This window comes from Diceros bicornis, chromosome 3 (assembly GCF_020826845.1).
Source record: "Diceros bicornis minor isolate mBicDic1 chromosome 3, mDicBic1.mat.cur, whole genome shotgun sequence".
NCBI classification, from domain to species: Eukaryota; Metazoa; Chordata; class Mammalia; order Perissodactyla; family Rhinocerotidae; genus Diceros; species Diceros bicornis.
In genome coordinates this window covers 33,212,584-33,234,908 of record NC_080742.1, presented here as the reverse complement: position 1 = coordinate 33,234,908, position 22,325 = coordinate 33,212,584, and the positions used below count along the sequence as shown (strand labels likewise).

General features: G+C 39.1%; 1 protein-coding gene across 2 annotated transcripts in view; it reads left to right on the top strand.

Annotated features, from left to right (window-relative positions):
- SLC25A13 (solute carrier family 25 member 13) overlaps positions 1-22,325 on the top strand; it is a 192,063-nt gene that overhangs the window by 138,187 nt on the left and 31,551 nt on the right. The window lies entirely within an intron of this gene.

The following is a 22,325-nucleotide window of genomic DNA, read 5'->3' as shown; positions in this document are numbered from 1 at the left end:
TCCATCTAAACCTGTGTTTCTTTTCTTATAAGAAAGATGAGGTCACTTTTTTTTTCCTAATTTGCTTGTTCTGTGCAGGAAATGGTATTCATGGAAGAACCTTTTCTTGAAAATCATTGAGTCTAGAAACTGAGCAAACACCTGAAAATATTAAACCTTTGTTTGGGTAGCACTAATTGTCCTGTCTAACATTGAATGGTGGTTCCCTGAAGGTAGCAGGAACTAAGGACTCCTAGCTCCTGGTGATTCTTAAGAGATGGGCAGAATCTGGCTACTGCCTGACTCTCTTTCTGTTTGATCACTGACCTGTCATAGACAGCCAGGTAGGATACCCTTGTTCTGTAACTTTAGGAGCATTCAGGATGGAAACAGGGAGGCTTTAATGTCCTAAATAAGAAGGACACACAATAATAATCAAAAAGAATATTAGGAATTGCAGAAACTGCTCTTCCCAGTAAGTATTGTTCATTTAAAACAACTATAGTTTCCATTTGAGCAACTAGATTTTCTAACTTTAAATAGGCATATCCATAGGCTGTATCTAGCCCATTCTTCAAGCTGTTGCAAGGGGCCCAAGATAGCAGCACGTTTCACTAAGTCAGGTGGGTTTGTGTTTTAAAAAAAAGTCAGGTTTGAAACTTGCTGAAAAGACATGATTATATATCTCTGGAAGAATTAAAAATGCAAAATTAATTATGTGATACTACTCATGATTTTGGCAATAATCTTGAGGTTTATTTTCTTTTCAATGAAAGCATTTTGCCTGCGTGTGGGTCTGGTGCCAAGGAGATCGGTTGTGGCATGCATTGCCTACTGTAGGTGGTCTTGCTTTCTCGTATGTGGTCGCCCATTTCAAACACAAAGCACAGATTGGCATCAGTAGTGGTGCCTAGTGATTGTAAAGAGGTGCAGCCCTTTTTCAAACCTGATCTAAACACAGGCTTAAAATTGGAGCCACTTGGGCTTTATAGCTACTTAAAATATCTGTGAAATGAGGTTTGCCATCCTTCATCTCAAAGGCGGTAGACAGTGGTCCTCAGTGTTTCAAGTCTCCTGTTTTGCATTTTTTTTTTTTTTCCTTTTCAGGTAAGCAATCCTGTAGGTAGCAAACAATCCAGGCCCCTTTGGATCTCTGAGTAGTGGGATGGATGATTCCATTTTCCATAGGTATTTTTTAAAGTAGCAGCAGCACCTCTCTTTGCTGGCTTAGGCAAAGTTTTCCCCGTCATCGGAGCCAGTCACATGCCTTAGAAAGTCACTGTGAGTTCCACAGCCTCGTCTGTCCAATTGGGAATACAAAGGGTTTTGAAAGGTTGTGTCACAAGAGCAGTTACCCTTCTTAGTTCACCCACCCATTGCCAGATGTTGACTTTTAAGTCCCCGGGGAGCTCACCTTGCTTCATTATTACTGAGAATTAGTACACATGGCTGACTTGTGCACTTGTAACCCAAGCCGCTCATTTCTTTGAAGATGGCTTTTTCTGTTTTGTAATCTGTTTTCTGCAAAAATATGCAGAGAGGTCTTTGTCTCATAACATTCATAGCACTTAGCTAAACTCATAGTCTGTTTTATTATATATATATATTTTAGGAAAACAAAAAAATATAAATTTGAGGAAAATTTTGGAAGAAAAAGGAAATAAAATGAATTCCATTCATTAATGTAATAAAATCTGTAACTGAAAACAGATTAAAAAATAGTCTTCTGTTTCATTGATGTATGCAAACGGGTAAATCTAACTTTATTTTTAAACTCATTTTTTTGCACTGTTAGTTTAGAGCACTGTTAACATTTTGGCTTCAGTTTTCTGAGCATTTTTATAGATTCATGCTTAACAGTAGTGATGTATTCAGCAGTTCAAGATTAACCCAGATGCCGAGACTGGGGTTTACAAACTCTAAAAGTCTGAAAGGTTCTTTGTGATTTATGTTTTCTCCGTAAGTTGGTCTTCTACTTTCTCAATTAGACTAGAAGCTGTAGGAGTTTTGACAGAGACCTGGATGCGCAGGCGTGCCTACACAAAATATATATACCTTCTGTTTCTTTCCATCCTTCCTCTTCTAGGGTCAGGAGCTCAGACCCTGTAGGGACATATAATTGGTGATGACTGTCAGTGGCAGCAGAGGCTCTCAGTAAATGGGGCAGAGGAGAGAGGCCTGTCATCACTACTCATTTCCAGTTAGGTTCCCAGTAACTATAAAAACGACCATATTATATCTGAGTACATTGTTGTTATTGCTGTGTTGCTGCTGTTTTAAGAAAAAATAACATATGTAGTGCTGTGTGGTCTGTGGGTTGAAGTCCTTAATTCAGCAAAATAAGTGTGTATTGACTGTCTCCTATGCATCTAGTGGAAGAGAGGGTCGAAGTCCCGAGGGGGCTGAGATCTTTAGTTTTTGATCCTTTGATCTTAAGGTCATTGGATAAGGAAATACAAATGGTGCCATGACTGGTTTCAAGGAAGATATGAGTATGATGATTAATTTATTTGGCATGAAAATCTACATTGCAATGAAATAATATTCATCAGGAAACAATTGTCAAAAAGGTATGAACCTCTGTCTTATAAAGCTCATATTTAGTAAAAATTATTGACATACCAATAAAGAATAATAGTATTCTGGCAAGACAAGTGAACATGCTTTTGAACAATAGTCCTTTGATAATGGGTCCATGGTATTTCTCCATTGAACATACATACACATACATGCACATTTATGTGTATGTGTATATGTGCAAATATATCTGCTGCTTATGGGAGTTTATATTCATTTTAAGTGGGAAAAATAATATATTCACATCACTGGTTCTAAAAGGGGTTGGTGAGAATATCACCACTGGGAAAACATGGCATGAAGAGCAATAGCAATCTTAATTGCTCTCCCCTGCAAGTATGACCCTAATGTTGTCACCTATATTCCCATTATTATGGTAATTCCCATATGCATGATATTGTTATGCCTGTTTGTACAGCCATGTATCAGATACTATTTTTAAGGCAAATTTTTCTTACTCATCTTTTTTGGCATCACATTCAATTGTGGTCAATTTTTATAATTTTGAAAAACAAAAAGATACAGACACCCATGTGCCTACCACTTAGCTTAAGATGTCAGACTTGACAAATGCAGCTGGAGGCCCTCATGTACCTGTCCCGATAGCTTTTCCCTCCCTCATCTCCCAAGAGATAACCCTGTCCTGAAATTGGTGGTTTTCATTCCCACACATGTCTATACTTTTTATTACATCTGAGTGTATCCCTAAGCAATATAAACGTTTGCTTTTGGTTGCTTCCTTCTGACCCAGGATACAGGAACAACTCCATGTGATTCCCACATTGATGCCTTTGCAATTTTTCACATTAGTGCAACTCATGGACTTTGCTTGTCAGAAAAGAATAGTAAATGGGACTATTATTTTCAAATGTTATAAAGTGGCATACAGTGAGTATATCTGTTATAGACCTGTGGATTTAATGTAGATGTAGTTGGAACAATGTACTTATTTAACCAAGTTTTTCATAACTCGAAGGTTTCTTCCCTAGACTAAAGTCATTTCTTCAGTCTTACCATTTAGACTCATGCCCAGTCCTGAGTAAATTTAAAATTGTAACCCTGCCCACTGCCAACACACATGTTTCCTATCTGCCTTACTGTCCCCTCTCCATCCCTCTTTCCTAGTAGGAATGATTTTAGTGTTTCTCCATCGTTGAGGAGGAGAGGTCTTCTGGTTATCTATTGCTGTATAACAAGTCATTCTAAAACTTAGTGGCCTCAAACAGCGGTTTATTATTATTATCTCATGGTTCTGTAGGTTGACTGTGTTCAGCTGCGCACTTCTCACTGTGATCTCCATGTGATTACAGGCAGATAGCAGCTGGGCTGGAGCCATCTGAAAGGTCAGCTGGTTTAGATATCTAAGATGGCTCACACTTGTGGTTGGCAGTTATGCTCACTATTGGCTGGGAGCAGCCGTGGCTGTTGTCCAAAGTGCCTACTATGGCTCTCTGTGTAGCTTGGGCTTCTCAAAACTCGGCAGCTTGATTCTAAGAGGGAGCTTCTCAAAAGCAGGCATTCTAAGAGTCCTGGGCAGATGCCGCAAGACTTCTTATGACCTAACCTTGAGTGTCACTTCTGCTGTATTCTTTTGGTCAAACGAACCACTTATGCCAGCCCAGATTCAAGAAGAGAGAGATTAGACTCTACCTCTCAATGAGAATAATAACAAAGAATCTTTAAACTACCACTGGAGGGTTCAGTGAGCAGTGTTATAGGACAGGGACATCCTTGCTGCCCTCTACATTAAGAAGATTTCATAGTTAGTTTCACGTCTTCTCCGAGGATCTGTTGCTGATTCTAGAACCCATTCCTGCCCCAGATTGCTCTTGGTTGCAGAGCGCAGAAACTCTCTAAAGTAGCAATAACTAAATGAAGGTTTATCTTAAAGGGTGTACATGAAATGAAATCGAAGGCTCTTGAGAATTAAGGCAGCTCTGGAAACTGGCTACTTTCTCCATTTTCTCCTCTTGGCCTTTTTGGTCTCTCTCTGAGTGACTTTGCATCTCTGCACATTTTTTTAAAACACTTTATTTTTTTTGCACAAATTTAGGTTCACAAATTTGAGAGAAAGATACAGAGATTTCCCATATACCCCCTGCCCCTACACATGCATAAACTCCCCCATTATGCATAAACTCCCCCATTATCAATATCTCCCACCAGAGTGGTACATTTGTTACAATTGATGAACCTACATTGACACATCACAGTCACAGAGTTCATAGTTTACCTTAGGGTTCATTCATGGTGTCATACATTCTATGGGTTTGGACAAATGTATAATGACATATATCCATCATGATAATATCATACAGAGTATTTTCACTGCCCTAAAAATCCTCTGTGTGCTGCCTATTCATCTGTCCTCCCTCACCCACCCCTAGCAACCATTGATCTTTTTACTATGTCTCCGTAGTTTTGCCTTTTCCAGAATGTCCGCTAGTTGAAATCATACAGTATATAGCTTTTCCAGATTAGTTTCTTTCACTTAGTAGTATGCACTTAGGGTTCTTCCACGTCTTTTCATGGTTTGATAGCTCATTTCTTTTTAGTGCTGAATAATATTCCTTTGTCTGGATATACCATCTTTTTTTAATCCAAGGACATCTTGGTTTCTTCCAAGTTTTCGCGATTATGAATCAAGATGCTATAAACATCCTTGTGCAGGTTTTTGTTGAAAACATAAGTTTTCGGCTCCTTTGGGTAAATACCAAGGACGGCAATTGTTGGGTCTTATGGTAAGGGTATGTTTAGTTTTGTAAGAAATCTCCAAGCTGTCTTCCAAAGTGGCTGTACCATTTTGCATTCCCACCAGCAATGAATGAGAGGTCCTGTTGCTCATCAGCATTTGGTGTTGTCAGTGTTTTGCACATACTTTTGCTTTGCTGATTCATTTCTTCTCTTCCTCGTGAATTTAACCTCCTCAAGAATTTCCTTCATGTTCTTGCTGGCCATCTGGCCTCTCTCCCTACAGTATGACCTTCAGCCTCTTTTCATCCTCAGCTCCAGCTGATTATCTCAAGTTGCTCAATTTTGTTTTGTTTTTCATTAATTATTGAGAGAGGAAATTTGATAGGCAAGCATCACCTTTATGTGCTAGGCCATAGAGCAGCCTTGAGTCATGCACGACCTCATGCAGATGTTAATAACTGCTTAACAAATCCGTTTGTTTCAACAATCTATAAATGTGTTCAAATCCTTCTTGTACCATTTTGGTTTTAGCTTCAGTTCTGTAAGTATCCCCTGAATAGTAGTGTATGTGCTTTTGTCATAAAATATACCAAAAGCCATATTCTTTATGATTGAGCGTGGAATCCCTTAACATTTCAGACTCAGTCATATCAAACCAGGGAGAAAATTTCCTCGTGTAATAAAAAAATATACCAAAAGCCATATTCTTTATGATTGAGCATGGAATCCCTTAAGATTTCAGACTCAGTCATATCAAACCAGGGAGAAAATTTCCTCGTGTAATAAACACATACGCTCTGGCAATCAGACTGGTGAGTGAGACTACCTGAAGTGGATTTAGGTTCTACTTTTGTGATCTTTCTCTTCCCAGGGTTTTCTGTGGAGATGTGGCCTCACAGTGTAATTTTCTTAAGGCAGAGTTTTTATTTCTCTTTGCAGGTCTCTGTGCACATATCCTACTTAGAAATATCGAATGATGTGAGGCACAGTCATTAAGTTGAATTTCTACAGATTGGTCCTGTGTAACATGTCAAGTAGCCAAGATTTGTTATGTATTATAATGATGCTATGGAAATAAGCTTATTATTTTTTAATGCATACATCTTTATAATTCATTTGTAGTTTAAAGAAAATCTAATTGTTAGTTACATTGTTTTCAGACTTTATTATTGTTATTATTTGGAATATTTTCTGGGAGATCTTTTTGCATACTCCCCAAAATTTAAGACCGTATTGTAAGTTTTCTTTTTTTTTGGTTCATCAATGGTAATTTCTAGTTTAATAGATGACTTCCAACAAGATTAAAGTGAATTAAATTATCCTTGCTTTTGTAAGCTTTACATTATTTACAAGACTTTTCATTTATTTCCATATTTTACGGACTTAAAATTGTACAAAATATACATATTTTAGTGACGATCATATCACAATGTTTTCTATATTTCAGCATATGTTATGATTGTGATTTTTAATTATGAAAAAATAACCATATTAAAGTTAAGGTAGAAAACAAAGCAAAAGAAACTGCCCACAATTCCTCAATTCTCATACTGTAAGTTTTCTTAATTTGTGCTTATGCTTTGTCCCTGTCCTCCAACTCTGTTGACTCCAAGGCTTAGAGACTATATCAGGTATTACCTATGACCTATCTTTGTCAAATATGGTCCTGCTTTGCCACTTGAGGAACTCTTCCTTTATAACTTTGTACTGACAGTTAGTTACATCCTGGAGACCTTGAGTATATGTTGAGTGAATTGAGACATCTATAAATGCTGAAGGCAGGACCCATGTCTGTTACTGTTACGCCTCTGTGCCTAGCATTGTGTCTGACATATGGGAGAGGCTTTAAAATATTTACTGCATGAATAAAGGCTTGCCTAGAAGGTGTTGATGATGAGGGCAGTAAAGGTAGGGTAGTCATTCAATATACTGTGTTGCTGTTAACTTAGATACAGATGGCCAGTGAAGAGGCAGTGACCCCATGGATTGGAGTGGGGTGAAGGAATTGATGGACTTTAGGGAGTAGCTCTAACATGCCTACATATGAATATATCCAGGATGTTTCACAAGAAAAGTTTTCTATGATAACTCAGTAAAGAAACCAAACTTTTAAAAGTTCCTTTTTATTTCATTTCGCTTCATTTCTAAGAATGGCAAATAAACTAGCCCCCAAATATATGCAGAACCTTAAGAACAGGATGAAGATAAACAGCTTGAGGCATTTGGCATAGCTTATTCATTATTGCTTATGTTTTCAGTAGAAAAAGATTTTATTGAAGGGTTAACACATGGAATTACCACATCAGAATCATAAAAAAGAGAGACTTTAAAAAAAGAGAGAGACTAACAACAGTGAGACACCACTACACACCTATTAGAATGGCTAAAATCCAGAAGACTGACAACAGCAAATGCTGAGGAGGATGTGAAGCGCCAGGAACTCACATACATTGCTGGTAGAAAAGCAGAATTATACAGGTACTTCGGAAGATAGTTTGGAGATATCCTATGAAACTAAACATATTCTTACCGTAAGATCCAGCAATTGCACTGCTTAGTATTTACCCAAAGGAGTGGAAAACTTATGTTTTCAACAAAAACCTGCTCAAGGAAGTTTATAGCAGCTTTATTTATAACTGCCAAAACTTGGAAGAAACCAGATGTCCTTCAGTAGGTGAACAGATAAACTGGTACATCCAGACAAAGGAATGTTATTGAGCCCTAAAAAGAAATGAGATATGAAGCCGTGAAAAGACGTAGAGGAACCTTAAATGCATATTACTAAGTGAAAGAAGCCAATCTAGAAAGGCTACATACTGTATGATTCCAATTATAGGACATTCTGGAAAAGGCAGAACTATGGAGACAGTAAAAAGATCAGTGGTTGCCAGGGGTTGAATGGGAAGAGATGAATAGGCAGAGCACAGAGGATTTTTAGGGCAGTGAAAATACTCTCTATGGTATTATCGTGATGGATATACGTCATTATACATTTGTCCAAACCCACAGAATGTACAAAGAGGAACCCTAAGGTAAATAAACTGTGGACACTGGGTCGTTATGATGTGTCAGTGTAATTCATTAGTTGTAACAAATGTACCACTCCGGAGGGGGATGTTGATAATGGGGAGGCTGTGCATATGTGGGGGCAGGGGGTATATGAGAAATCTCTGGACCTTCCGTCTCAATTTTTTGTAAACCTGAAACTACTTTAAAAAAATAAAGTCTTAAAAAAAAGCCGATGAATAGCAAAAAATGTTATACCATAGCAATATCTGCATTTGGAGGTTTCTGAGAAGCTGATGAGGCAGCTCCATCAGTTTGCCCAAAAAGTCTTCTGGGGGATGAGACTAAGGCACTGGGCTGGAATAAGAATTCTGCTGCCTGCCTGCTTCTGTGAAAAGCTCTTTCTCCTGGCTTCTACTTGGACTCTGGGCAAAAATAAAAGAGATATCTGATGACGCTACGAGTTCATAGGGATTGCCTACCTGGCTAAGGGCTCCCTTTGGTGTCTCAGAAATGTCATCTTATTAGGGGAAAGTCCAACTCATGATAGACACTGAGCCAGCCAGATGTCTCTTTTCTATTTTCTTCCCTTTCCCTTCTTTGGGAAAGACTCAGAGCTGTTTGACTGAACACAGTCCAAATGTTGGGCCATCCTTTTGGTTTTCTAATAAATAGGGGAGGCGTTTGTTATGATGTGAAAATATGAAGAAAGAGTGGGTCACAGCTTTCATACAGTTAAGGTACTTTAGACATCGAAGGTCTGTAAATTAAGTGATTCTGGTGGTAGTAGTCAAAATAGACCTGTATAACGGGCAGAGTCCAAATGTGCACATATTTGACAGTTCTGCGACTTAATTGCTCTTTAATGTCAGTCAAACAGATTCCACTTTGGTTTCTTGGCCAGGCTTTTATAGGCCTATGAAAACCCTGTGAAGTTGAAAATATGAAACTTAATATTTGTAAAATGTGTAAACAGCATAGCCGCCCTCTGCCTTACTGTGTAGTTAAGAAATTAATAATAGGAAATTTCAATTTGATATCTGTCTCAAAAACAATTAAGCAGTGAGATTCTGTTCTCTCTTTAAAGTTCTTAATAGTCTAGTTACAGATTTTTTTTTTTTACTTAAGAGCTTAATTTACATACCAAATCAGGAGAAAATCCTATATTGCTTTGTTTAGAGATGTGTGTTTAGTCAGACAGTGTAACTAAGTGTATTAGTTAACTAGGGCTGCCATAACAAAATGCCACAGACTGCATGGCTTAAACAACAGAAATTTTTAATTTTGTCACACTTATGGAAGCTAGAAATCCAAGATCAAGGTGTCTGCAGGTTTGGTATTCTTCTGAAGCCTCTCTCCTTTGCTGGCAGGTGACCATCTCTCACTGTGTCCTCCTATGGTCACCCCCTCAGTCTCTGTGTTATCTGTATCCTACATCTCCTCTTCTTTCAAGGACTCCAGTCATTTTGAATGAGGGCCCACCCATGTGACCTCATTTTACCTTAATTACCTCTTTAAAGGCGCTGTCTCCAAGTACAGTCACATTCTGAGGTCCAGAGTTAGATCTTCAACACATGAATTTTGGAGGGACACAATTCAGCCTGAAACACTAGGAGTTGAGATTAAGGTTCTTTTCTCAACTTGCAGTGCAGACTCAAGTTCCTAATTGCAGCAGAGTGATGACCCCTCTTGTGAGGGTGCTGGGTCTGACGTTTTCCCTTCAGAGCTGGAGAGAGTGAGTGGCCTCTAGGCCTCATGCCCCCTCACATTTGCCAGCTCCTCTGTGAGGTTGTTGAATGCCTGTCTTCAGTATTTGGGAACAGTAGCTGATTGCTGTTGGGCTCTGTGCTTTAATTTAATTCATTACTGCTATTTGCTGAGTATCTGTTTTGTACTTGTGATCTTTGTATAGAATGATAATACCTAAACTACATACAAATTATTTTCATGTCTCCATTTAACATTGCGTTAGTAAGAGAGTAAATGGAAAATGTGTTGAAGCTTAGATTTCTTAAGAAATCTTTATTTTCCAATTTATTCAAATATCAAATATTGTCATCACTTGAGTATTCATTTTATACGTGATGTAAATCATTAGACATTTACTAGTGTAGACCTATTTTGTAGTTACAATTTTATTTGTATTTGAATAATCAAAATAATATATTTGGGTTTTAGTTAAAAAAAGTCATATTCCATAACTTCATATTAATCTATTTTTGACACATGTAAGCACACATTTTAGAATGTCAGTGTGCAATTAGATATTCTTAGCACATGTCATTTGTGAAAAGCACTTTAAATCTAAGTACATTCAATTGAGCATAATTAAAATATCAAGATACATATTCTTCATATACATTTTGCCACTTAATTTTTTAAGTAGCTATAAGTATCTACCATATGAGTTCAAATTAAAGGAAGGTGATTAAATTACAGTTATATTTAATGCTTTTAGTTTAAAATATAGCAAGAATTATACTATGTTAAGAAAAATGCACTGCTGTGTTTTCTGTGGACAGCAGATTAATGACAGAAATTTTTTTTTTTTAATGCAAGACTTAATATTTTTTGCATATTCTCAAGACTGTTGCCTAGAATGGTTTGGGGCGGGGTGCAGGGAATCATAAGAAAACATACTTTTTCATCTTGTGAATTCTTTTGATTCAACTCCCCAGGTCCTGAGAAAGAATATTCAAGGATACTATCTCTGTTAGTAAAAAGCATTGGAGATGGGCACTTAGGTTGCTTCCAAGTCTTGGCTATTGTGAATAATGCTGCACTGAACATAGGGGTGCATATATCTTTTCGAATTAGTGTTTTCGTCTTCTTTGGATAAATACCCAGACATGGAATAGCTGGATCATAAAGTAGTTCTGCTTTTAATTTTTTGAGGAATCTCCATACTGTTTTCCATAGTGGCTGTACCAGTTTACAACGGAACTTGAGGGTATTATGCTAAGCAAAATAAGTCCGACGGAGAAAGCCAAATACTGTATGATTTCACTCATATGGAAGACAAAACAACAACCAACAAACACATAGATACAAAGAACAGGTTAGTGGTTACCAGAGGGGAAGGGAGTTGGGGAAGGCAAAAGGAGTAAAGGGGCACATGTGTATGGTGACAGATGGCAACTAGACTTTTGGTGGTGCACACGATATAGTTTATACAGAAGTCGAAATACAATGATGTACACCTGAAATTTATATAATGATATAAACCAATGTTACCTCAATAATAAATAAATAAAGAATTGTAGAAAGGCTCTTTTAGTTCATAACAGGTGAAAGAAAATGGATTATGGGGAAATATGAACTGGAGCTCCTGAACTGATCCTTTAGGTAATGTATTTAGGCTGCTGCTATTTCCTGCGGTTATAATAACGAGCAGACGGCCTTAGCAAGTCATTTTTAAGGCACATGTAACTTTAAAACCTACTTGTTCATGATTATTGGACCTAAAGTATGTTAAGATCATTTTGATGAAGGTCACTGTTCTTAGACTACTTAGAGAAATTGAGCAGTGTGTTAAGATTCTGGATTATGTTGCCTTTCTAGATATTTGATTTCTTGAAATTCTGTTTTTAAAAAAGAAGTAGATAGATCACTTCACATGATAAAGTTACCTATGCAGAATCAGAAGCGTTAACAATGAAGTAAATCATTATATACCACAGCAAGAGGAACTTGGGGGCCAAAATTGTGAGAAAGAGAAAAAATCAAACTTACAGAAGCATCTGGGCGCTGAGCAAAAGCTGTGATAGAAGCCACATTCCACGATCTTTGCAGACTATCTGTCAAGCCCATTTCAGATAGGGGATATTGAAAGAAAAAACCTGTATTTTACTTCAAACCATGAGGACTGTATCATGTGAAAAATGAGAGCATTTGGGAATACTGATGCTTGGTGTTGGTGGAGCCCTATTCATTTGAGAAGCTTGGTGCGTGGGCTTCACGCTGACATCCTTGTAGCTTCCACGCTCCCATTTCCGTTTCTGGTTGCTCTCAGCCCTCCTGGATGCAGAGGTGAATTTATGAAGATGGTGGACTTGAGGCAGGGATCACAGCAGCTAAAACTGTCATATGGAGATGTGAACTTTCATTTGTATTGGTAGCGAGATGAGGCATCCAGCATCCACTTGGGATAGCTTTAAAATTCCAAAAACTGAGAAGTTGATCTTGAATGTTAAGGGTGATTGTGTTGCCTTTCTTTTAGCAGTCCTATCACTTGGTCAGAAGAATGTGCGCGCTGTACTGTGTTCAGCAGTGGGGAACCTTTTGTGCTACACCCAGTCTAGTCTCTCTGTTGGTCCCTTTTGTGACCAGTGGTGTACATTTCCAAAGTGATTTGCCAGCGTTGGGGGCAGTCCGCATCTGAATGGAACAGCAGAGACCAGTCCCACAAACATAGTGTGGTAAACTGCCAGTTATCCATCTGGCCGTTGTCATTTTTACCAGCTCCTATAGCAGGACATTATTAGCCATTTCTCAATAACAAAAGTATTTCAAAATTAAAAATACCCGCAATTTATTAAATGTTGGCTTCAATTTAATTAAATTAATTTAAATTAAATAAAAACCATCTGGTTATATTAAGCTTTACTACATCACCCACTTACGTGAGTTCTTTTCTTTCTTTCTTTTTTTTTTTTCCTTTTTTACCTGATATAGCTACCTCCTACCAATCCTCAGCACAACTGTGCTTTCCTCAAAAAGAAAGTTTAATTTATAGGTTTCTAGGAAAAGAAAATTTGAGAACTCATTTGTACTGGCTTTAAAGGAGTTTGGTTAGCTAAATTCTCCTAAACAGAGTTCTGTCGTATATTTATTAATGGTCATCAATACCGTTGATTGAGCACTGTGGTATGCTAAGCACTGGGATGAGTGCTTTATGTACATGCTTTCATTTAATCCTCATTTAATCCTATAAATAACATTTAGAATATGTGCTCCGTGTGGGTGGGGATCTTTGTCAGTTTTGTTCTCTCCTATACACCTGCTGTAGAGTTGGCCCACAGTTGATATTTGTTGAAAGCATGAAGAGTGTTAATGTCAATGTGCCCATTTTACAGATGAAGTAAATTTGGAGCGATTGAGTTAAGTCTGCTAATGCCTAGGCTGTCAACCATGGTGCCATACTGACTCCCAGCAGTGCCCCCATTTCTTGACTGGTTGCTTTGTGTCAGGCACCTTGCTCAGCATTTGGTACACATTACCTTCTTTAGTCCTCAAAGTGAGTCTGTGAAATGGTGTCATCTCTGTGGTATAAATGAGAAATTGAAGTCTTGGTAAATTTGAGGAACTTGTCCAAGGTCACATACAAGGAAATGATAAAGCCTGAATTAAAATCCAGGTCTGTCTGACTCAAATGCTCCTATGCTGAACCACTGTGCTATATTTAGGTAAAACCCACACCAGTATGATTCTTTTTAAGCCCATTTGAATAAAATTGAAAATATGTTGTTAGTTATACGTTGCTGAATCTGAAATATTCCTCAAGGATTTGCATTTTGCATGATTTGGGGATTTTATCACCTACTGTCCTGGCTTCCTCATGATTTGTTGTCTAATCTACAAAGAAAAATTTAATGCATCTGATGAAAATCAATTAAATTGTACCTGGGAAAAAAATTCTTCTGTATTTCTTAATGTACTTTAGTGTCTTTGAATCATTTATTTATCTCTGCTAGACAGAGGCTCTCCAAGTCATAGGAATTTTAGTTCATGTGATCAGATTAACCAAAGATTCAGGAAGATACTCTCATTAAACAAGAAAGAAAAAACTGAAAATGAATCTGTTTTAAAGCACAGGCTTTTTGACACTCGGCAAATCAGCCTAATGGTTCTGAGCTTGGGTTAGGAATCAGGCCAGCCTGGGTTTGAATTTTGTCTCTGCTTTGGACAGAATTTGTGCTTTTGCTTCCTCGTCTCTAGAACAGCAGAAATATAGCCTGTGTCAGCATGATTGGAGGAATGAAGGAGATAATGTGTGTGAAGAGCTTACACAGTGCCTGCTGTATCAGAAGTGCTCGACAAATGTCTGTCTCTGACTTCTCCAGGAGAAGAGGAAAAGGGGTTTGCAGGGCTATAGTCATTCAGAGAACTCGATCTTCTTTTTGGTCACACTCATGGGTAGTTTATTCTTGAGAAGTGAATCTCAAAACAAATAACCCCACCTGGTAGTTGGGAAACCATGTCTTTCCAGAAAGGGACCTGGAGGGCAGACGTATTTGTAGAGTCCATTGTTGGAAGGCAGGCTGGCTGGCAATGATCAGTGCAGAGATCGCATGAGAAGAGTCACATCCTACAGGAAAGGCTACAGCGTCCGGATCAATAAAGAAGCAAAAAAGCAAAAAAGAGGAGATGTTAGCTAAGGGCTAGGCTTCCTCACAAAAAAAAACAAAAACAAATAAGCAAACAAAAAAACTGGTAAGAGAGAATTCCTTTACCAGACATTGATTTTTTTTTTTTTTTTGTGAGGAAGATCCGCCCTGAGCTAACATCTGCCAATCCTCCTCTTTTTGCTGAGAAAGACTGGCCCTGGGCTAACATCCGTGCCGATCTTCTTCCACTTTATATGGGACACCGCCACAGCATGGCTTGACAAGTGGTGCGTCGGTGCGCGCCCGGGATCCGAATCAGCGAACCCCAGGCCATCACAGCGGAGCACGCGCACTTAACCGCTTGCGCCACCGGGCCAGCCCCCAGACGTTGAATTTTATGCAACAAAATCTTGGCCTTCCCGTACCAATGTAGTTACAGACTCATGAATTCTTCCAGCCTGTGGGACCTCTTGGTTAACTACGTACGCTATAAATAGAGTAAAAAGATAACTCTGGGAAGCAGATGTTGATAGAAGCTGGAAAGAAAGATTGATGAACTGTATTCCTCTTCATAGTCTATGGTATTGGTGCAGAGATGGATCAAAACAAGCCCCCTGGTCATCTCCTTTTAAAGAAAAAAAAAAAGATTGGGAAACCATAGCGACTTATTAGAATGCTCCCAGATAAGTGAGTTGGGCAGAGAGGGACTCTTAGCTACAGGTAGAAGGGGCTCTGCTCTGCCATTCACAGGGCCACTGACTGGCACTTCTTATATACCTTTTCAAGATACCCAGTGACCCTACATATCTGGATCTTTTCGTTTATCTGATCTTGGGCTAAATTTTAAAAATTAGTGATATTGTAAATGTTTGTTAATGTGTACAGACACAAGATTCTCCATGTGACTTTTTGTTCAGAGTACTCCTGTCTTTAAACATCTTCAGGAAACCTTGTTGAGATTTTATTTAGGAGGATTGTTTTGAATTTTAAATTAATTTATGGAAAAATTGACACCTTTACCTTTGACTTATATTCATTTATAGGAAAGTTGACATTTTTTACATTTGAATTTTAAATTAATTTACAGGAAAATGGACATGTTTATAACATTGAATTTCCCAGTCTAAGAACAATACTTCTTTTTCTATTATTCAAATCCTGTATGTCCCTTTTAAAGAAATCTATATTTTTCTTCATTTTAGTTCTATACATTTCATGTTAGGTTATTCCTCGTTAGTGCCACTTGTGGGAAAAAAAAGCTAATGTCTACTTTTTGGTGTAGCAGTTCTGTATTTCTCCTCTAAAGATATATGCTTTTGAATGACAGGTTCCTTTTTTAAAAAAATGCTTTTTAAAAAATTTTTTGTCACATCAAGACTGATGTTCATTACTGGTACCGTGGGCAACAAGATGTTCGTGTCCAGGACCTAGTGGTATCCTGGGTAGGAATCCACATGGCTCTGAACTGAATCATTCCTCTGCAGTCCTGCACGCACAGTGGCTCTTAATAGAGATCCCGCTGTGGTGCTGCCTGGGGCTCTGGGTCCCCTGGGGTGGGTGCAGATAAGCAGCCCTAAGCAGTGTTTAAACACACCACCGCCTGCTGTGTCCTCCAATCTGTTTGTTTTGAGCTGAGGGATAGAATGCGTGAACAACTGCCTTGGACTCTCTTTACACGTCGTCTGCTACTTCATCATCTTGTCTGTGTTGCAGATCAGACTAACTTCACTGTCACTTCTTCTGGAGAGCCGGAATATTATTTTATTACTGATTCTGAGGGGGCCTTTTGTTGTTGTTTTGGTTGATGCTTCAGAACTTTAGTCTTGTCTCCTTGTGTCAAATCCTGATCTGTTTGATTCTATTTTTCTTTATCTGTGAAGCATAAATAGTAAGGACAGCTACCAATTGTCAGTTTCTGCTCTGAAACAGAATTATCACGAGACTCTCCCTTCCACTCCTCCTCCTCCTCTCAGAACTTGTGCGGTTCTGCTTAAGCATGATATAATTATCCCCAGCTCTGCTTCATCTTTTCACTCTCCCCTAGATCTTTTCTCCTTAATTACCCTAAATAAATTTTCATTCTACCTTGCCGGCTTTCATAAATGACTATCATTCTTTCTCTTTCTCTTCCTTTGAAAATGTTGATTACACAAGCTTTCTCTAATTCCTTGGCATCCATTTTCCCACCTTTCCAATCATGGGTCACCCCGTGTGCTGGGCTTCAGCTCCCTGTGTCAGCAGACATTGTTGACCATTGTGTTGTTGGCCACCTTCCTTCTGGAAGCCCCTGTCTTGACTTCTGTGCCTGTACACTACGTTATATAGCAGAGGTTTCTCATACTTCTTGGGTCTCCACTCTTGGTGCTTCATCTTCCTCCCACCCCGTAAAAGCTTCTGCCTTCAGTTAGCACACATGTAGGATGATGCCCTCATCTGTGTCTCGGTCCTTAAACTCACCCTTCCATTGCCTTCTGGATGTGTCATATATCTCTTTAGGTCCCTTTGTTCCTGTTACACAGATGCAAAAACTTGGATGCTTTCTTTGACCGTATCCACTTCTCTTGCCTGTATTCAGCAGCCAAGCCCTGTTGATCTCTATGCATCCATTACTCACCCATCCCACCCCCTACCTCATTACCTATGTAATTGTTCTACTTCTGGCCTTTTTTTAAATCTCTCACCTAGTCTGCTAAAACCCTAATTGTTATCCGTGCCTCAGGGCTCTCCCTCCCCTCTGCTGCCCAGTCATCCTTCGGAGACATAGGTACTAGTCGGGACACTCCAGCTCCTAAACTTCATTTACCACCTCTCCTTCCAGCACACACATACACATATGAAGGCGCCATCCCCAGAATGCAGCCCCATTCTTCAGGGTAGCGTTTTAGACTTTCCAGGATTTGGCCCCATAGTCTTATTTTCAGCCATTCTCTTTCATACCCCTTCCACGCCATCTAAAGCGAATGAATGGCCCGTCGATTCTTCCCTGCTGCCACAATAAGTAGTGTAAGTGCTCAGGCTCTAGTCTCCCCCAGGTCTAGCTTTTTGAATCCAGGCTCCGCCTTCCTGGCTGTGTGATCTCAGGCAAGTTACATAACCTCCTTCACCCCTTTCAGCCTGGGTTTGCTCACTTATAAAACTGGAATAATATTACCTACCTTAGGATATATGAGGTCCAAAAAAAAAATTCTTACAAAGCTCTCAGCATGACGCCTGGTACGTAGTAAGCACTCAGCATATGCTAGTGGATGATAACATTGATCTCATTATAATTAATCATCCTTATTAAAATTTCACTGGACAGATGTCATGCTAGGTCTATTACTCTATAAGTATGACAAGCCTATGTCACTGTGCCTTTGTGCCATTCTCTGCCTGGATTACCTAAATCCTAATTACACTTCAGCCGCCAGCTGATGTGTTATCTTCTTATATGCCTTACCACCTCCCCAGATTACTCCGGCCAGCAGAAATCTTGCCCTCCTTTGAATCTGGACCTTAGCTCTTATCCTATATTATAATTATCTTTTCTCATGTGCCATATTCTCTATTCATAAGGCATATATTAATTGAACTCGGTGGAGAATTCTTTCTTCTGCTTGCTGGCTGTGTAGCCCGGGGTAAGTTGCTCTATTAGTTTGCTAGAGTTGCCATAACAGAATACCACAGACTGTATGACTTAAACAGAAATTTATTTTCTCACATTTCTGGAGGCTAGAATTCCAAGATCAGGGTGTCAGCAGGGTTGGTTTCTTCTGAGGCCTCTCTCCTGTCTTGAAGATGGCCACCACCTCCCTGTGTCCTCACAAGGCCTTTGCTTTGTAGGCACATGTGTCTGTATCTCAGTTTCCTCCTCTTATTAGGATACCAGTCACATTGGATTAGGGCTCACCCGTATGACATCATTTTACCTTAATTACCTCTTTAAAGGCCCTATTTCCAAATACAAGGTACTGGGGCTTAGGACTTCAGCATGTGAATTTTAGTGGAACACAATTCAGCCCATAACATTTGCTTTAATCATTCTGTGCCTCAATTTCCTCTTATGTATAATCTGGAAAAAATACCTCTTGAGTGGACTGAAGATATGTAATATATGCAAAGCAATGCCTCATAATGTATGTATACTTAATGAATATTTAGTACCTCTACCCTTACTTCAAGCTCCTTGAGAACAGCAATACTTTCTCACTCATCTTGTGTCCTTGCGGTTTCTAAGACAAACTTTGAACAAGATTGCTTATAAATATTTGGTGAATAAATACACGATTGATTGATCATGTAGCAATAAGTGTATGTGTTTCTCTTTAGGTGGATTCAGATACTGGGTAGTAACTAAGATTTCAGTAACAAAGAATATACCAAGAAACCTGTAGAGAAGTCAAGTGTCTCCACTGTAAATGTATGCCACATGGAGGCGGTTCTATATGGAAAATCTTTCCCTGTCCTACTTGCCACAGACTCCAGGAAGTCATAGGGAAATGATTTGTGACAAAATTGCATACTCACAAAAAACAGTATCTTCACACAGCCAGAGCTCTCAAGCGATGAGGGACACAAAGACATTGTGAACAATAGGTGTTCCTGTCCGCTGTCTGCAGATTCGGCTGTCTTTGATCTCTGCAAAGGAGGGACATGGGTGAGGTACTGTGAATGAATAATAGACCAGGAGCCAGAAGAGCAGCAGGCAGTGTGCTGCTCAGTAATCAAGTTGTGGTGATGCCCAGACACTGTGCATCTGATGATAAGCATCTTCTCTTGGTGCCTTGGAGTCTCTCATTTCCTTCCAGCTTGACTCCAAAGGACCGATTCATCGTCGGCACCTTTACAATGTGCCACTTTGAGTCTGTAGGTTCTTTCTTTCTGAGCCCACCAGAGGTAACGAGTACATCATTTTTTTCTAGTATGACTATACCCTTTCTTCCCACTGCTTCTGTTCCCTGCTTCTGTTCCCTGCAGCTCTCTGAAGTGGTTTGACTTTTGCATCCTCCTTAGTGATTAGAATTCATTTGCTGTGCTAAAAGAATTGGTCTCCGTCGATTGGCTTGGAGTCAGGGAGTTAAGTATAAGTTCTATTTTATTGTATATAATGTTAACTTTTCCAAGTGTTAGTAAAGATCTGAGATAATGAATAAGGCAGCAATTCTATACTACCTAAGAATTGTACCCTTTAATAATGGTAACACTTGGATATATATAAAAAGTTTGTTATGAGATCAAATGTAAAACATAAAAGTTACTCTCTGAAAGCGTGTGGAAAACTGGAATGAGAAATCACAGCTTTAAGTAAGCCTATCAAGCAGCCTCTCAATTGAAAGGGATCCTAGAGATGATTTAGTGAAGTAAAGTGATTCTCAACTCTCACTACACATTATCATGTAGGAAAAGTTTTTAAAAGGGCAGATGCAGAAATTCTTTTTTAATTTGTCTGGAGTAGGGTCTAGAAGTCACTACTTTTTAAAAGCTCTACAAGCAATTGTAACGTGCAGGGAGGGAGGAGGACCATCAATTTAGGAGCTAGAGGAAAAGGAATCAGCACGTTTGGGGTCACTGCTATGTCTTGAGCACTGTGCTGGCCGCAGTACATTCGCCATGTCTTTGATCCTCAGGCTAAGTGAGATAGTTTGCAAGTGGGGGCTGAGGCTCAGTCTTCGGTGTGATACTCAGCTGCCTCCTTACCCGCTGTTGGCGGTGCTTGGTGAGTATGCATTGCGTTCCTGTTCTGTTCTTCAGGAAGATGGATGTATGCTGACTGCTCTCCATTCTACCCTTGGTAGACATGGTCTTGACTCACTTTTGAGCTTTTAAAAGTCATCCCCAGGCTAATTCCAACTCAGCAAATCTTTCTCAGCATTTCTGCCCCCATAAAACAATTTTTAATTTTTGTTGATTTTTTGCAACTCGAGAGCTCAGGTTCAGAAGCACAAACATAATCCTTACTGTGCCCTTAGCACTGTTACTAGGCCAGGTCCATTTCATTCCCTCCTTCTGCCACCCTTAAACAGCTCCCTCCGTGTCACGTGGAAAGATGCAGGTGCAAACCCACAAAATGCTCAAGGGCTGTAGACAAGCAGGGGGTGGGTCTTCCTGTCTACCTGCGGGTCACGGCCATGTAGGAGCAGAGCGTGCCTGTTCCGAGCCCTGGAGCAGAGGCAACAGGATGTCTTCGTGTGGACCAGAAGAGCACACCAGCCTCTGGGTGTGTCGTCTCGTGCTCTCCTTCCCACTTTAGAAGGGCCTTTTGATAAATCTAACCCAGGTTTTTTCTACCAGCATTGTTTGGCCCACCTCCTTAGAGTCACCTAGGAGAGATGAAGGTGATGGGCAAAACGTGGTAAAAGCCGGTAAGGAGAGGTGGTCTGTGTGGTAGTCTGGACACAGGAGAATACCACTGCCTTCTAAACAGTTTTAATGCGAGGGGAGGGGAAGTCTTGCTTTGTTTTTAAGAACAAATGTGTCTTGACTACGGTATCAAATTGGTAAAAATGGAAAAACAATTTGATGTGGAGAGTTAGTGGATGAACATTTTTCTTTTTTTCTTTTTGTTTTTTGGTTAACATTACTACATATATTAGATAATGCAGAAGTCTTTGTTTTTCTTTATAGAAGTAACACATGCTCTATGTAGAAGAAATTTAAAAAAATAGCAGAAAAGAAAATAAACCATTTGTAGTCTTACACCTCAAAAGCACTACATTGGTGTATGTCTTCTACATGATGGTGAGGGATGGGGGAAAGGTGTATGTGTATTTAGACATATGAGAGTTTTTACTTAACAGTATATATTGAACATTTTCCACAATATTTTTATTGGCTGCATAGTATCACATTGCACGAACATACTCAAATTCATTTAATCCACTCTTTACCACTGGATAGTTATGTTGTTTCTAATTTTTATTTCTGGGTATTATAAACGATACTTCAAAGATCATTGTTGTGGCTAGTTTTGATTAGCACAGGCCATTTTGTGAGGGCTCATACCTTGGTTAATGGGATCGGAGAATGTTACAAGAAGTAGTTTTGTATGATATTGACCCAAATTGTGCCTGTTGCCATGATGGCATCTACTAAGCTGTAAAATGACGGTACCATGTCTGGTTTGGTGACATCACTATGTAATAAAGCTTCTGAACTATACTGCATGTCAACTTTCGTTTGGATGATATAAAAGTTTAATGTATTTGTGACAAGGAATAACAAGTTGAAGTACAGTAAGAAAGAATGTAATTGCTTATAATAAATACAGGCTTAGCTTCAAAATAGCTAGCTTAAAATTTCCCTTATAGTGAGCTTTAAAGATTTCCACTGATGATCTCGGAGGTGTGGCACCCAGCCACTGCTGGAATGAAATAACACGCATTGTTCAAAGTTTGGGGCATAATTGATTTAATGCATATTTTTACTACTTTGACATTTATCTTATATGAAAAGAGAATTTCTATACACAGGTAATATGTAAATAAAATTATAAGAACATATAACTCCAGAAAACAGTGTTTGATGATTGACCTGATTTTTTAAGAGAAGAAAAAGTAGCTTTCATCTAAGTTTACGTGTTCTTTGGCGATTTTTGAATCATTCCCAGAATCACGAAGTCCTTCATGGGAGAGCCTGTGTCCTTCCTCCCTGTCCCCTCCTATTCTGACAGGCAGATCTATGTCTCTTTGTTTGGATACTATTTGTTTTTCATTTTATTGCTGCCTTTGTGCCCTTGGCTTTGAGCTCTGTGGTGGCAGTTGTTTA